The sequence below is a fragment of the Protomyctophum bolini genome (assembly GCF_963924005.1).
Source record: "Protomyctophum bolini genome assembly, chromosome: 2".
NCBI classification, from domain to species: Eukaryota; Metazoa; Chordata; class Actinopteri; order Myctophiformes; family Myctophidae; genus Protomyctophum; species Protomyctophum bolini.
This window is the reverse complement of record NC_137863.1, coordinates 33,011,578-33,027,906: the sequence shown is the minus strand read 5'-3', so window position 1 is coordinate 33,027,906 and position 16,329 is coordinate 33,011,578.

Here is a 16,329-nt window from a genome sequence, read left to right as displayed (position 1 = left end):
CGACCATCAGACTATAGCACGTCTGCTTTTATTCACCTACCTCCAGAGAGACACGCGAGACCAACCTGATCACAACCGTTCTTTTTTGTTTGTTTGTTTGTTTGTTTGTTTCTTTATTTGTAAAATAAAGAGTTAAAAAAGCATTATGTGGATGAAGAAAGACAAACTACTCAACATAATGTTGCAGTGATAGTTTGTGTTTCATTATGCAAAAAAAAGAGAGAGAGAGAGAGAGAGAGAGAGAGAGAGAGAGAGAGAGAGAGAGAGGGTAAAAAGATACGTGGTTATAGGAAATGTGACCTAGGAAATTTACTGTATTTTGAGTTTATAATTTAAAATTCGGCCCAATGTGATTCAACAACATTCTTCTAATTTAAAGTTATTTACAAGAAATTAATCTATTAAGATACTATTATTGTACAAAGATAAATATAGATTAAAATGAGTTTGCTTGTATATGAAAGAAATACATTAAATTGAATGCAATGTCGTGGGTGAATAAATGCAATATGATCATTGCAAAGTAGGAAATTAATATTGACCAATCTGAGGTAAAGACCATATGGGAATGTGCAACAGGCAAGGCCAAATCTCCTTGTATGTGTAAATTATTCTATTATAACCAGAACATCACTCCCTCCCTGCAGTTAGCTGTTTACCACCCAATTCTGGGACTATACCTTTGAAAAGCACAAGGCCAGTACAGACTACAAACTATTCAACTCTTTTTTGGCATGATTGAATACCTATGCGGCGAAAGCAAAAATAACCTATATAGTATATATAGCAAGAGACTGTTAAAAATTGTTTCTTTGTTTTCTAAAGAACAATAACTTTGTATGTTGTCTGACTTTTTTTTAGAATCATTTTTAGGACCTTTTCTATATATAAGTCTGACAAGGACCAAAATCCTAAAGAGGTTGGTGAAGACACATGGCCCAATGACTAGAACAAATCAAACATCTCCATGTATCTCTAAAACAACAAAGGAATATTATTAAGTGTGAAATAGCAGCAGCAGCAGCAGCACCATTTTCGAACCACTTATGTACACTGTATACAGTATGCACAGATACACAATATTGTAGTCCCACTACTGGTCCAAGAGAAATTGTTTGGAAAAGGTAATGTGTCACTTATGTGCCCTATATATCTCCTGAACTGGTGCCAGTTGACTAACAACGTTCTGTGTTAAAACATACGTGTTAAGTTCTCTTTTTTTTAACGTTTGGGAAATAATGTACTGTAGGCTACTGCGAAGGCTGGCGCAGTGTTAATGGAGGAAGCAGCATGGAGGCATTTTGGAGGACGGATATCACTATACTCTATGATACAGTTTACTCACACACACACACACACACACACACACACACACACACACACACACACACACACACACACACACACACACACACACACACACACACACACACACACACACACACACACACACACACACACACACACACACATATATATATATACAGTATTTAATGACCCACTCCTCAGGAACAAAGGTGGAAATGACCAAATCCAATACCACAATATGCTGAAGACAAATTAAGGCTAGCAAAAAAACATAGCACATTTGCATAAACTTTTATTTTTTTCATCGCTACAGGTCTTAACACAAGGAGGAGGAAAAATAATTAAATTGCATACATAATAATAATATATATATAAAAGCAGTTTTTTAGGGTATTTTGCTAGCGTAATTTCTTCCGGTGTACAAGAACTAAGGCCTATATACAGTCCGTTTAATAGAAGCCATAGTGTGTTTCTGTCCCATTTGGAGGTGCAGGTTTCCAATATCAGAATATATGAGAGAGAAACCTTGACTAGACCAGAATACATCATCATCCATGTACTGTACAGCAACATTGTCAGTGTACTGCTGGTACAATAGGTGTTTTACCAGGAAATACCATTGTCAGTGTACTGCGAGGTGTTGTACCACAAAGACAACACTTTCAGTGTACTTGTTGTAAACAGAAGACACCACTGTCAGTTTGCTGCTAGTTGTTTTTACCAGTCGACAACGGCTGTCAATGTACTGCGAGGTGTTTAGAATAGACAAGAGGACATACTGTAGTCAGAGATAATGCTATACTTATAGGCCAATACCACTAAAAACTACTCCTTATCGTTTGGTAAAGGAAAAAACCTATGATTACATATCATGTTGTTTGGCAATATGAACGAAATAGATATAGTAGATGCTGAATTTGTGATGTAGGCCTAGTTTGCTTCTGTGGCAGCTATGCGACAGGGATCATTTTTGAATTAGTCCCTTTTATTATTTTTTTGCAAAGATCTATAAATGAAAACGTGCAATGACAAAAAGGGGGGTCCATGGATTTTTGTATAAAGTTACTATTCTGCAGATTTCTCTCTTGAATGATGTTGTAAAACTGGACTGTGTAATACATGTAATCTGTGAATGTCCGTACAGAGGAGTTTTTTTTGTCTAAATGTTGAAGAAAAAAAGAAACCGATATTATTTGCTGTTTTCTGCAATAAACGTTTATCTCAGACACTAAAGCACATATCTTTCAGAAATGTAAAAATCATAATTACAATAACAGTAATAGAGTAATGATAACAATAATGATGAAGATGATGATGAGGATGATGATGATAATGTCATAGAATGCTGTCTAGTCAAAGAATATTGTTTTGTATATTTCTAACTGTTTCCTGGGCCTAATGTAAAATATTATATGTAAAAAAAATATATAATAAATGTCTTTAGATGGTGTTATATGAAAAAAGCATGATTGCCATTATATGTTATCTGCAAAAATAAATAAAGTCCTATAGATTATAATGTCTGCTATGGTGTCTTATGTCATATGTCTTATGTGCATTTCCAGAAATTGGTGTCCATTTCATTTTAAATAATGTTTTTGGAATTTATTACCGGCCCCATTATTGAACCAACCATATTGGCTACCATATAAAGTACCATTATTGTTTTAATGTATCTATTTTTTTATTAGAATTTATTTAGCTGGCTTTACTGAGTGCACATCATCTACCACAGGGGTTCCTACCTTTTTGGCTGGGGATCCCCAAAAATGCTTTGGCCATGTCTCGCGACCCCCACTCCCCACCCCCAATACAAACTGACATGCAAAAATAACCTTATTAGAGAAAATATATCATAAATGAATACTGAAACCGGATATAATCATAAGGAAAATGTATGCATGTACTTATGTGTCATAAGCCATTCAGTTGCAAAAAATAATGTTTTTTTTTATATATAATTTGAGGACCCCCCAAAATGTGTTGGCGACCCCCCTAGGGGTCGCGACCCACGGGTTGAGAACCCGTGGTTCTCAACCCGTATTGTGATCTTACTGTGTTGTGCCCTGCTGAATGATATATACTGCAGTTATTATACGTGAAGTGAATAGTACAGTACATGACGCATATGCAATCGAGCATCATCCCCATAGAAGACCTGCATAGATCGGCTCTCTGATGTGAATCTGCGGCAGATGTTTATTATTCATTTATTTACTTACTTATATTAATTTAGACTGTTGGACAAAATGGCTCTTCTTTACGCCACAAGATGACCACCCACATGCATACACAGCGGCGGGCGGCTGCAGTGGCAAAGCTCATGCACGTATTATAATCATTTTGTACAGTATGCTGGCCATTTGTACAGTCACATTTGTGCTCTCAGACAGGGACGTGCAGAGAGTGTGTTAGAGGGGCAGGGGCTGAATTCCCGTTAAGAGGGCACTTTTGGACAAAACTAGCGAAAATAGCAGATCTACAAGCTCACAACGAGAGCTTGTAGATCAGCTATTTTCGGGGCGCAACCCAGCACTCTTTAGCTAGTGGAGATGCGGTGTGTAACGACATGGATTTCTTAACAAATTAGTTCAACACAAAATACTGTGTTCACGTTCAGGAGACTTCGGAGGGAAAGAAGCTATATTCTCCTCAATGCTGCCTTCCGGCATGGCATGGAAAGGAGAGGAGGGCAATTTTGCATTTCTTTCACCATAGTAAATGCTGCATTCGTGGTCTGGAGAGGGCAGTTATTTTAACCTGTTTTACAGACGGGGTAAAAGGAAAGGAGCTGAAGCCCCCTTTGATGTCTATGTGTGCATGTGTGCATCTCAGAGTTCAATTAGTCGACCTACTTTCGGCGTCGTTTCAGAGAACCGCAGATTCTAGGAAATCTACGTTCGCATAATGAATAATTTTTTTAATGAATTTTTTTTTTTTTTTAAAAGGCCACAGGGAAAGATAAGCAAAAGAAAATGTCTGGAATGCAACATAAAAGAAAAGGGTAAATGGAATAGAAATGTGCTGATTTCTGGACGCCTCGTGCAGCTTGCAGAGAGAAGTCATTTCCAAATGCCAATTATGCTGTCGATGGTTATTAATGCGCTGTGTGGCCCTCGACAATCAGTGTGACGGCTAGGATGGAGGGAGGAACCACGCGGAGAAATCCTGGGCGCCTGTATTTGATTATACGAGTGACACTTCAAGTCCATTCAAGGTATTCACACTCTCGACTTGAATTAACACCCACAAATTTGCTGACAGTAGCTAAAGGCCCTCTCACACGCACCCAACACACACGCACGCACACACACGTACACCGTTGCAAGCAAACACACACACACACACACACACACACACACACACACACACACACACACACACACACACACACACACACACACACACACACAAGTCACAATCTCTGATTGCTACAGAGACTCTGTCACTGTGATTGTATGAAGCCTGATTCAGTCATTGGTAATTCAGTCAAAATACAAAATAAAAACCACTGGATATCCACACGTTTGTCCGTCTGTGATGTGGTTGGTGGTGATGATGACATTCACAACGAGGTCTGTGATGTGGTTGGTGGTGGTGATAACAGTCACAACGAGGTCTGTGATGTGGTTGGTGGTGATGATGACAGTCACAACGAGGTCTGTGATGTGGTTGGTGGTGATGATGACAGTCACAACGAGGTCTGTGATGTGGTTGGTGGTGATGATGACAGTCACAGCGAATAATTATGGAACTCTGACAGCTCCGGTCAGAGGTAGAAGCAGATCAGTCAGTATAGACTGCTCCAGGGCCCCAAAAGACACAAAATAGAATGAATATCCTTTCTCCCCTTTACAACTCACAGTAATGTTCCATAACATTTAGTGTACAAATGTATACAATACAAATGTAACCCAATTGACCCTTAGGGTTGATCATTATATACATAGTTAGTCAGGTCTTATGTTTGATACGTTTAACGTCTTCCTTGCATATTATTTTAGGTGAGAACCTTGCAGCCCTATATATGGGTTTCCTTTAAATAATTGTACCTTTTAGTTTGTTTTTTATTGTGTGAATAAATAAACATGATTTTACGTCAGCACAATCCCTGACATGCTGACAGGAGATGGAAAGGAGACACTTCCAATTCTCTCTCACTCACTCACTGTGAGTTGCTGCATGCTGTGCATTAATATGAACAGTGTTTGGTGATGCTATAGGGCTGTCACAATTACTAATTTACGATTAATTGTCACACAAATAATTGAGATTAATTTTACATTGGAAAGATGCCAAATATCTGAAATATACTGTAGTGGCCGGCTATGGCGTGGGCCAATAGGAGTGACTTGGAGGTGGGACTTCCGGGACTGGGGAGTGAGTGACGGGGGCTATGTGTATGCGCTGTGTTGAATGTTGTTGTGTGTGTGAGCAACACAGAGCTACGACGAACACAAATGGTGTTGTTATACTGTCTGATCCTTAACTAATGAATAGAGAGTCTTATCCTGTGAACTACGTCTCTGCCTCCGGTTCCTGGGATCGTTACAATACAATAGAATTATTAATAATTAATAATAATAATTATTATTATTATTATAATATCGGCATACATCATCATACATCACATTCCATGCTCAGCCAGTCAAATCATCACCAATGATGACATTCCGGCCAATCAATTTTGGTGTCTTCAATATGTACAGCTCAGCCAATCAAATCATCGCTATGCGGTGATCAGCCAATCATCAGGGCAACGACATGTGTTCACACAGACCCACAAAGCTGGGCATAGGAGGGGCTATAGCGCCTCACAAAAATGACGCATTTGACAAAAAATTTGATTGACATAAGCAGTTATAGTTGAGTATTATGAATACAGATGAGTACAGACGTACAGCAGATACAGTAGAGTAGGCCACCGCCATAACCTTTACGTAATTAAATCGCACTTAAACACAAATCACAAAACACATGCCTTATCGGATAATAATGCTCCCACATACTGATGTATCGCGTATATACCTCAAAGATTCAATCATCATTTAATAGAACTGGAGTTTGGTGTTGTCACATCAATCCTATACGTTCCCCTAGCTGTTCTCCATCGGTGCCGAGGCTGAATCCTAATATTAGTGAGCCTTCATGGCTCTTCCCAGGCTCACCTTTCTTTACAGCAGGCCACTGATAACGTATCTATTCCCTGCAGAGCCACAGGCAGAGAGTGAAGCAAATGCCCTTATCTCTGCCCACCATATGATGGGGGATTAGCTGCTGTGTGTTGTCTGACAAAGCATTGTAATGAACAATTTTAATTGCCTGCATCCCAGACCATGCCAAGCCCTTCCTGAACTCATGCACACACAGGCACACACACACACACACACACACACACACACACACACACACACACACACACACACACACACACACACACACACACACACACACACACACACACACACACACACACACACACACACACACGCACATGCGCGTATGTGCAGACATATCGGGGCATGTTGACACCATCTAAAATGAAGAGGTTGAGCAAAACTGTTACTGATTTACAAACAGCTAGCATTATTATTCAAGGCGATGAGTGTCATGGTGACAGATAATTCTAAACCACGCTCACGAGTCTTTCACGTGCCTTCTGTTCAGAGGAATATATACTTGAGATCAATAGATGACTCTGATAATATCTCACATATTACAGTTAGCGTTGCTAACCCGCACAGAGGGGAGGTCAGCACCACCGTGACCTGACCGACACGCCGTCTGATTGAGTCAGATAACCACTTAATGTTGGTGCTAAACCAATACAACGAGACGAGAGAGCAACAGCTCCTTCCATTTATTTAACCGATGCATTATCACGGGAAATATCAATAGCAATAAAAACAGATAATTGAAATTTTAAAAATACAAGATCATCAGCTAAAACAGTGTCTCTGCATTCAACAGAGACAACAACGACCAATAGTAACAAATACACAAAAAATAAAAAAATACAATAAGAATAAGGTACAAATAATAACATCCATCCATCCATCCATCCATCCATCCACCCACCCACCCATCCAGTCATCCTTATGATATTTAGTCGACTAAAACTATAGACTAACACTAAAACATTCCAGTAAATCAATCTATTCAAGAGACTATATGACTAAAACTAAAATCAAAATCTGCTGCCAAAAACAACACTGCTTTATAATTATATCACCCATTGTGTGTTCTCGTCTCATCTACCCCAGCATTAATTAGAACTTAACAATATGGGATGGAAGGATTGCAGGTTATTCTAAAGTGTAGCACTAGCAGGCATCCACAATGGCTACATGTCTGTGTGGTTTGAACCATAGGCTGTTTCTGTCTGTGTTTCCGTGATGAATGGAGACAGAGGGGGTCTGTGTGACAGAATAACACAGAAGCACTTCCAGCTGGAAGCAGCTCCTCTCTTCTGGCATACGATACAGAGCCCCGAGGAGGGCTCTATTCTCACTCTATTTCCTCTCCTCTCCTCTCCTCTCCTCTCCTCTCCTCTCCTCTCCTCTCCTCTCCTCTCCTCTCCTCTCCTCTCCTTGTCTCATCTTGTCTCGTCTCATCCCACATCTTCTCTTCTCTTCTCTTCTCTTCTCTTCTCTTCTCTTCTCTTCTCTTCTCTTCTCTTCTCTTCTCTTCTCTTCTCTTCTCTTCTCTTCTCTTCTCTTCTCTTCTCTTCTCTTCTCTTCTCTTCTCTTCTCTTCTCTTCTCTTCTCTTCTCTCTTCTCTTCTCTTCTCTTCTCTTCTCTACGCTTGAGTGAGTGATGCCAGAGTCTCAACCATTCAACCTTTCTCTTTCAGACTCTGGGGTCTTTTGCGTTTTGCCACGGCACATTTATCACCAAATGTACCAGGAGTGCCAGCGGTGCATCTCAGCGCTCCATCTCAATGCAAGGTTACAGTTTTTCACGATTGTTAACACACGTTTTTCACAACCTAACGGCATTCTCAAAACTGCACACACAAAACTGAAAACCTCACACGCAAAATGCTAAACCCTGACTCTCCTTTTCCATGATGACTCTTTGCCATCAAATCTCTTAACTGCAGTTAAGAGATTTGATGGCAAAGAGTCATCTTTCCAAAACGGAACTCGTGTTTTCATTTGATACACACAGCCATATTTTCAAATTACACACACATATACCATTCAATGAGTACACACACAAGTATAAGCATTTGCTGCACACTACCAAGCATTTACAGCACAATGAAGTGCAAAATTGAAAACACAATCATAGAAATGGAACACACATGAATGACAATGACTATGGACAATTTATTTTTTATTAGGCCTACTGTAAACCGACCTGCTCAAACCTATTCAAACTGCTAAAGCTGGTCATTTTTTAAAGTAGCTCTCAAGTAAAAAAAAATGGTGGCCACCCCTGCTATAAATCAAGTTTTTTGAAGTGTAGACGGGAGGAGAGATGGATTGACAAACAGAGAGAAACGAGTGTCAATCTGAAGCGCAATTCATATCTAAACTGACTCATCGCCTTATGGAGCCCCGGAAAGATCTGACATGACGAGTGACTCACAAGTGTTCTCACTCATCAAAGGTTACGGCACTGCCTCGCGGCGAGACGCACTTCTATCTCCAGCACATTGTATGAGTACATTATTGTGACTTATGTGACATAATACTGTATGTGTACCTGCAACGTGGCAACAACAGATCATTCATTCATACGGTAGACATTTTGCTCTTACTTCAGGGAGGTGGAAAACCTCACCCTGTCATCATTTAGATTTATAACGTATAAGTCAGTATCACTGAGGCATTAAAAGCCCATAGGCCTAATAGCCTAGAGACGGAAACATCGGAGACACAAACTTCTCACAGACACAGCATCCGATATCACATTTGTCCCCACAAAGCCACTTCTCCAAATTCTGCCTAATTAGGGTGTCCACTGTCCAAGTGTCCAGGTGGCACAGGGACAAAGGTCCTTGGCCTAATTAGGGTGTCCACTGTCCAAGTGTCAAGGTGGCACAGGGACAAAGGTCCTTGGCCTAATTAGGGTGTCCACTGTCCAAATGTCCAGGTGGCACAGGGACAAAGGTCCTTGGCCTAATTAGGGTGTCCATGTCCAAGTGTCCAGGTGGCAAAGGGACAAAGGTCCTTGGCCTAATTAGGGTGTCCACTGTCCAAGTGTCCAGGTGGCACAGGGACAACGGTCCTTGGCCAGCACCGCAGTGATAGCTGTTCACATCCTCCACAGTGCATCTGGTTTGGCCGGGCATTCCAACAAACATCCATGTGGGCCAGTACGCTGGCAGGTGGGAAGCCAAGTGTGGGATGGTGCACGATCCCTTTTCTGTCTGCATTATAGCGACTCATACAGGGCTTTGTTCCACACACTGTGCTCCTCGAGTGACTAGTTACGTAGCTATACGTGTCACATAGAAAAAACGCTTAAAGGGACATTTAACCACTGGAAAAATGTGCATGCAGTCACTCAAACTCTGCGTGTTTGACTATAGGGTTTGACTGGATTGCTGAATAGTATACCTACAAATTAATGACCATTATGCGTTGTTGCACTGCCCCTCCTTGTGGAGAGGGGGGAGGCTGTATGTGGAGGTGTGACTTGAAGTCCAGGAAGGAAGTGAGACCACATTTTCACAACAAATTTTGGTCATAAACATGACGTCATGACAAACTTATCTAAAAACACATTTTATCACATAAAAACCACAGGGAAGTGTTTCTTGTGTCCTAAACATCATTCAAATAAAATCTGGTTAATTTCAAAAGGGGGGTGAAGTGGCCCTTAAACTCAACTTTGTCTTGAGTGAATGTGCACGCAAGACGAGCACGAATGTGACAGTTTCGCACCCACTTGTCACTCCACCTGTCAGCTTACCTATACCTATGCCCACTCGCCTCTCATTGAAAACAAATACATGTACAAGGCGTCACTCGCACCTTTCTCCCTTTCAGCATGGAGAGTGGAACTGAGAAGAATAGCGTTTCCCTCGGCATAATGCTATAAGTCCTCGCGCTGAAACTCCTCCCTATGGGGTCAGAAGAAGCTGCTGGCAATGTCACTTATTGTTAGAGGAGACACGTGGTTTTCTGCAGTCCTCCCCAAGACCAACAATTTGTGGTCAGCAGTGATGTGGACTATGAAGGCATTAGGAATTACAATAACAACTGGGGAGTTAAATAAAGAAATCCTGGCTAATTGAGGTTAATCTGTCTGACCCTCACCTGGATTCACAAGTACAGTAGTAGTACAGTAGTAGCTGTTGGGCTTTGATAAGCTTGTGAAGTCCACCGATGCTTGTTGGCACAAGGAACGAAGCATGTTGTATTGTAAATGACTAATTGCCTCTGATCTCCCTTCTCTGTGTTTCTGTTGTTTCCTCTCCACGCCTTGCCCAATAACCTGAGCTAGCAGAGCAGAAACAACATGCAATTGTCTCTTTCATGCTTCAATATGAGTGCTGCCGAAGGGCGAGGTGAGATTAATCTAATGTAATTAGTTGGTCGCCGTGAGAGGAAGTTGAATATCGTGGGTTTTCTCCACTTAACATTGTGTTGAATGCCATGGCGAACGTCTCCGCTGCCGTTACTCTGTGTATGAGGACAGATGCTTTTGAAGGTTACATTTCACCTCCATTTACATTGCAAATGAATAGAATGCAAAGTAAAAATGTATAGGAAAATGCTGCAACATTAAACCACCCACCATTTAGCTTTTCTCTTGATGGGGGACACTTCCTATTCACACATTTCAGTAACAGAGCCGAAATGCATATTGTGCATATTTTTCATACAGGTCAAATTAAATGAAATTTCTGTAAATTACTCGTATCTCCATAGTCATGTGATCAACACGGATTTCCCATCTTCCATCCTGATTGGCTTCCAAAGCTCACACGATTGGTCCGTTTCGAAAAAATGCCACAAATCACAGTGTGCAATTTCTGTGAAATTATACACTCACATTTCTACTAGGCAGGTACAATTCTTTTTCAAAATCAGCCTCACGGTGGCGCTATAGCAGGGCAATTCCTGTTTTTACCTGCGTATAACTGCATCGATCTGTATACAACTTATGTATGCGCACTCCCTAGAGGCCATGAATTATTTTTTTCCTGCATCCCTCCACATCTGCCGGTGTTAGCGCCTTCATGAGGCTGATTTCTGCAAAACACATTGTTTATGTTAGTTGCACATTCAATCCAAATCTCACGCAAATCGGTACACATGATCTCTGTAGTCATGTGATCAAGACGAGTCTGTTGGATTTCTCAGATTCTACACTGAAGATTGCCTTCCAAAGTTTCCAGGAGTAGCCCATTTTGTACAAAATGCTGCACATGTCCTGCTCATCCAGAATGCTATCCTCCGAGATGCTATGAGTTATCTGGCTCTGCATTTCCTCAACACAATGAAGAAAATTGTTGGAAAAAACAAACAAACAAAAAAACATGTTTATAATTACTCCTAAACATTTTTCCAAACATCACACACACTCCTATCCTCCTGGTGGAAACTGTGCCCAGAAGGGCACTTTTTCAAGTTCCCTAGCTCTACACCTCACCTCAAGTTTAACGCGCTGTGTTGAGATGTGCTTGCTTGTATAGATCCATTTTTCACAGAATGTTCACTGATATTAAGATATGCCCAGAATTGGGATGCTATTGGGTTCATGTGGTTAAATGAATACACCAAGAAGAACTAGAGGAAGACAGATTACAGATTAAGCGTGCCACATCCACCCCTCTGTCTCTTTTGTCATGGTAAATGCTGTCCCTTTCTCTGTTTGGGGGGAAATAGTGGGAAACAGTGAGTCAGTCTAGAGTGCAGGAGGGAACTAGACCAGACTGTTAATGCAGAGCTGGGTCTCAGTGAGTTTACCATCTGAATGACTGGAAGGCTTTGGGAGGTGGTGAGCTTCTGGGCACAAAGAGACACTTCACCACCAGATTACACTTCGGTTCACGTTCATGTCTAAATATTTGCTCCCAGGAACACAGTGCTTGTGTGTAGTGCAGGCAAAAGCCACATGCTGTACTGAATGTATGGCAACTTAATTAAACGTTATCATTAGGGATGTCCCGATCACATTTCTTAGCTCGACAATCCGATTCCGATCATTTGATTTTGAGTAATTGCCGATACCGATTTTTCCCCCGATCTGATATTTATATTTTTTATAGAACACTTATGTCATAGTATCCAAAATCACAGACAATATCCAGTCTAATATCATGTTTATTGATATAATATTGATACTAGGTCCTGATCACATTTCTTTGCTCCCGATCCGATTCCGATCATTGAACATTTGAGTGTTGCATAATTCAACATTTTGAACTAAAGTTCATGGTTCCAAAAATGGGACTCACTGTGGGAGATGTGTTTTGTTGCTGGCCGAGGCGATATATGTACACATAGCGCACAGAAGAGAGATATTACATACATTTGGTGTCGGATTTGGGCTTCATGCTTTAGCAGGAACGGGCCAGATTTGTGTTTTTCCGCTACGCATAAGACCTGTTACGGTGTGTTTTATCTGGGTTTTCTCCTGGAATGGTGTGCATGTGTGTGTGCGGTGTGTGTGTGACTGTGTAATGTGAATGTAATGTACAACCTATGTAATGCGCTTTGGACAAAAAAAAACAATTTCCAATCCACAAGCTCACAACAACACGTCACACGTGAGCTTTGGATCAGACATGTTTGCAGAATAGTTATTTTATTATGCCTATTTTCACTATTATCCTACATGCCCAGCATGTAGGATATAGGGTTGAAGTGGTCAGGACTTACCAAGAATGCTAAGAAAGAAAGAAAGAAAGAATGAAAGAAAGAATGAATGAATGAAAGAAATTGCGTGCCCCAGGAGCAACCTACGAGATGGGACATGTTTTGTATCTCTAAAATGTTTTCTATTTTGTTTTGGAATGACTTTCTATTCAGCCTGTCTGTATAAGTGTGATCGATGGCTTCTAAGGGGGAGGCTGGCTGTGTGACTGAAGGGTGAGCAGCTCATAGCAGGTGGGCACTTTACTCCCTGCTAGGGGCTTATATGCAGACATGCCTAACTTACCATCAGGAGACCATGCAGGGCCGTCCCTCGCAGGGATATTTCACTGCAGTCACTCAATGTTAATAGTAATTTCACGATCAAGAACCACACCACCAGATAAAGACGTTTAACAACATTTTATTTAACGAAAAACAGTTCTACTGCATAACCCACGTTCCCTGCTATTTAATCCATGTGTCGTGCTGAGTAATACGCTAAACCCGCTCTTTGTTTATTGTGTTTAATTCGACCTCTGACCTTTAGATCACCCACCATTTTGAATTATATGAAAAACAGTTCAAATGTATCTCCTCCCAGGATCTTTGATCAAAATGCACAAAAACGTCTACACGTGAACTTTGGACCTATACGGACGAATAATCGTAGTACTGTACATTTATTTTAAGTCAAAAAATGAAGTTTTTATGAGCCAATGAAAATTGCTGGTTTGTGAAAATTCTTCTTTTGTCCCTAATACAGTACATACATGCAGCGTCATATGCTTTTGCAACTGTACAGTATGGTAAAGGGTCATGCCAAATAACACTGAAAGCAGTCTTACTTCAATAGGTCAAAGGGGGGCGCTATGGCAATTTTTTGAGAATTAAACATTTGAACAGGCATAACTCATGCCTCGTTTGTCCAAAAGGCATGGCCCTTGTTTCCACTTGACTCATGGGGAACACATGTGTCACTTTGATCAGTACGCTCCGCCATCAGATCTTCTGCCACTTTGAGCAGTTTAAAAGACACTTATACCTGATTTTCTGCCTGGTTTTTTGAGCAATTTGCATGAAATGTTCATTGTCTCTGTGTAGCTCAGTCAGTCTTGCCTTCGGACCACATGTTTGTGTGTTCAAATCCGGGTACTGTCAACTCAGCTCGCCAGTCATATTTGTACATTGTTCTTATTGCGTATTGTCTTCTTTATTGGTCCCGCCTTATCGCTGCTTGCAGCTATATTTATTATTATTATTATTATCTGATGTGAATAACTATATACGCAGAGAAGAAAAACACCTTTTCAAAGTCCAATCCATGTGCATTCATGTGTCCTTTAGTCTAAACAGTGTTTTATTTATGATGTGAATAACGTGTATACGTGTGTTCAAATTATGCACGCGGGGCCTTAATCCAAATTGTGTGGGACCAACTGTGTCTGCTAATGGCACTAATCAATCACACTGCACTGACTGCAGTGGCATATGTGTCACATTCCACAACAACACATTTCTTTCATTTAAAAAAAAAAAAGAAGAGAAAAAAGACCTCTTGCCACCAACAACCCTTCCTTTTCTCCGGCGTGACTATCTCCAGGCGGCCTCGCTATAGACAATGGAGCACAATTATCCTGAGCAGAAAGCACGGTGGCAATGACAAATGTAGCTTTTTACTGAGCGGGAGACATTATGTTCTCACATCAGGAGTTAAATACCTCCTATTTATCTCAGCCAAGCCGGGACACATGGAGGGGGGAGAGACAGAGAGAGAGAGAGAGAGAGAGAGAGAGAAGGAGAGCAAAAGAGGGAAAATACAGTTAGGCTGTGGGCTATAGACATGGGTAGATTCTACAGTATATGACAACCAAGCTATAGCTGGCAGACTTTTAACAGTTTTGTCGCTCCTTCCTATTAATCATTTTAGTCGCCAAGAGAGGTATTTCACCTTGAAAAAGCTGCAGCTGCACAATGACCTATGTCTTACATATCAAGCGGAGATATATGGCATATAGGATATATTATGCCGTGTGTTCCCATTTGACATGCTACTGGGGCTATGGTGGCGAGTGCAATGCAATGCATTTGATGCATCTCACTCGTGACAAGCATGATTGCTTAAGAAATACGGAGAACCGGTCCTTTGACATTGCATTGGAAACTGCCCTTTGCACTGGAAATATCAAACAGCGTTTGATATAATGTACTGTACTGTGTGTGTATATATGTATGTGTATGTATTTGGTTAAAATAGGTAGGGTTTAAAAAAGGCAAAAGTTTGCTCTGTTGCGCTGGCCTAAAAGTGGGTCCTTAAAAACTGCTTCAACTTCTGAAATGTATGTATGTAGGTATGTATGTATGTATGTGTGTATGTATTTAAAAGGGGGGCCTTTTTGTAAAAAGGCCCAGCACACAATACCTTCATATATTTAAAAATATTTCCAAAATAGGGTTACCAGTGAAGGGGCAAACTGCCTATTCACTGGGGACTATGCAAGGCAGAGGCGTCCACCCCCCTGAGTCCAAGTTAGACTAGACAGCATACCTAAACCATGGTCCGAATCCGAGAGACCATCCTTTAAAACCCAATGGTAAAAGGGATATAAAAATGGACATTAATAAAACAACCTAAGACCATAAAAGAGTAAAAGTTCACAGAAAGGCCTGGATACTATTTATTTATTTTAACAGATAAATGAACAGAAAAGGGATACAAATCAACTTCTTTCATTAAGACCAGTGGGGGTTACAGTTTGCAATTTTTTAATCCATCTATGCTCCATGAGTTTCCGCTGTCCCCATCGGACTCCACATTCCAGACCTGAAATGATGAGGTTAGCGATAGGATGGGATTGAAAGTGTGTGTACAGAGTTGTGTGTATGTCTGCTCGTTTGATGTGGTATAAGTGTTGTTTGAGGCGTGTTGTATTGTATTGTATTGTATTGTATTGTATTGTATTGTATTGTATTGTATTGTATTGTATTGTATGTATGTCCCCCAAATGTCCATGTCACAGCTGATCTCGCAAACTACTACAACCAGTTAGTACCAGGGCCCAATTAAAGCATGCCCCACGGTCAAGGTGGATAGGTCATGGGGGGGGGGGGGGGGGGGGGTCAAATCCCTGTAAACCCAAATGCATAGATAGCATTTTATACAGACTTATGTATAGTTTTATTATGTAGATACTTACGCATGTTTCATG